This window comes from Empidonax traillii, unplaced genomic scaffold (genome assembly GCF_003031625.1).
Source record: "Empidonax traillii isolate 1590-97213 ecotype Southwest subspecies unplaced genomic scaffold, ASM303162v1 scaffold3791:size10991, whole genome shotgun sequence".
Taxonomy (NCBI): Eukaryota; Metazoa; Chordata; class Aves; order Passeriformes; family Tyrannidae; genus Empidonax; species Empidonax traillii.
In genome coordinates, this window is record NW_020958984.1 from 1 (window position 1) to 1,864 (window position 1,864).

General features: G+C 64.9%; 1 pseudogene; it reads left to right on the forward strand.

Moving 5' to 3' along the window:
• Positions 1-699: 699 nt before the first annotated feature.
• Positions 700-1,828, forward strand: LOC114072726 (annotated as a pseudogene).
• Positions 1,829-1,864: the final 36 nt, after the last annotated feature.

Sequence of the window (1,864 nt, forward strand, 5' to 3'; positions counted from 1 at the left end):
CCACCCCTTTCATTGTGAACAGCAGAGGTGAGCATGGGGCACAGCGGATCCCCTCGGGAATTCCCCTGCCCCGGGAACGACTCTGGAGCCCCTGAAACCCTCCCTGGGAATCACCCCAGACCCCTCAGCCCTCCCTGTGCCCATCCTCGTGGCCTTTTGCCCCCTCCCAGTGCCCCCGAACGCATCCCAGTCTCTCCCAGTGTCCCCCCCGCGTCTCCACCCCGATGGGGCCATCGCTCTCCTTCCGCTCAGCCAATCAGAGCGCGCCTCTCTGATGACGCATCAGTTGCCGGGCAGACCCGCAGAGCAGAGTTCCCTCTCCAAGACTCAGCCTCCCAGTCCCGCTCCGTTCCTTCCCAGTCGATCCCAGTCCTTCCCAGTCATTCCCAGTCACTCCTGCTCGTTCCCAGTCCCTCCCAGTCATTCCCACACCCTCTCAGTCCATTCCCAGTCTTTCTCAATTCACTCCCACATCTCCCAACTCTCTCCCCAGTGCCCTCCCAGCTCATCCCCTTCTACCCTAGTCTATTCCCAGTCCCTCCCACTGCCATCCCAGTCCCTCCTAGTGCCACCCAAACCCCTACCGATGTCCTACAAACCCTCACCCCTCTCCCCCAGTGCCCCCCAGCTCAACCCAGTGTCTCCCCTTCTTGCCCAGTGCCCCCCAGCTCAGCCCAGTGTCTCCCCTGTCTCTCCCAGTGCCCCCCAGCGTGTCCATCTCGCTGGTGCCGTCGAGCTCCCAGCCCGGCCCCAGCCCCTGCTCTGCTCCGTGATGGATTTCTACCCTGCCCGGTGCAGGTGAGGTGGTTCCAGGATGGGCAGGAGCTGCCGGAGTACGTGGTGGCCACCGACGTGGTCCCCAACGGGGACTGGACCTACCAGGTGCTGGTGATGCTGGAAATGCCCCCCCGGCGCGGGGTCACCTACACCTGCCAGGTGGAGCACGTCAGCCTGGAGCACCCCCTCAGCCGGCACTGGGGTACGGCCCGGCCCCCCCAGCATGGGGGACACTGGCAGGGGGGGCCAGGGGTCTGGGGGAGCACTGGGGACACTGGGAGGCACTTTGGGTGGCGATGGAGAGGCAGAGGAGGAGGTTGGGGAGCCCTGGAAGGACTGAAAGGGGCTGTGGGGAGTCGTCCGGGTGACTGGGAGGGAGTTTAGGGGAGCCCGGGTGGGATGGGAGGGAGGTTGGGGGGGTATTGGGGTGACTGGGAGGGGGTTGGGTAAGTGCTGGGGGGTCTGGGAAGGGACTAGGAAGGGTTTAGGGGGTCCTGGGGGTGATGGGAGGGGGTTGGAGGGTCCTAAAGGGGATGGGAGGGGCTTTGTGGGATCCCCGAGGGGCTGGGAAGGGACTGGTAGGAGGTTTCAGAGGATCCTGGGTGGGCTGGGGGAGACCAGGATGGGATTTTCGGGTGGTCCCAGGTAGTCTATGGTAGGTTTTGGGGGTCCTGACCCACCTGGTTCCCCCCAGTGATGCCACAGGACACCGTCCGCAGCAAGATCCTGGTGGGGGTCGGGGGCTTCGTGTTGGGTTTCGTCTTCCTGGCACTGGGGCTTGGCTTCTACCTGCGGGAAAAGGTAAAGGGGGTCCCTGGGGGTCGTGTTCCCCCTTCCCCACACCATGTGTGCCCTCCTGCCCCCCCAGCCCGCTGTCACCCCTTTTTCTCTCCCCACAGAGCTCCTGAGCCAGAGGTGGCCGCAGCCCCTCCCCGTGGCCTCGGGCCCAGCCGGGACCCCACAATCCATCCCCGCCCGGAGTTTGGGGGGGTCGTGTGTCCCCCTCGACCCTGCTTTTGCTCTCACACCATCTGCCTGGTGCTCCCAGTAAAGCTTCCCAGTTCTCTGCAGTCCTGATTAATGGGGG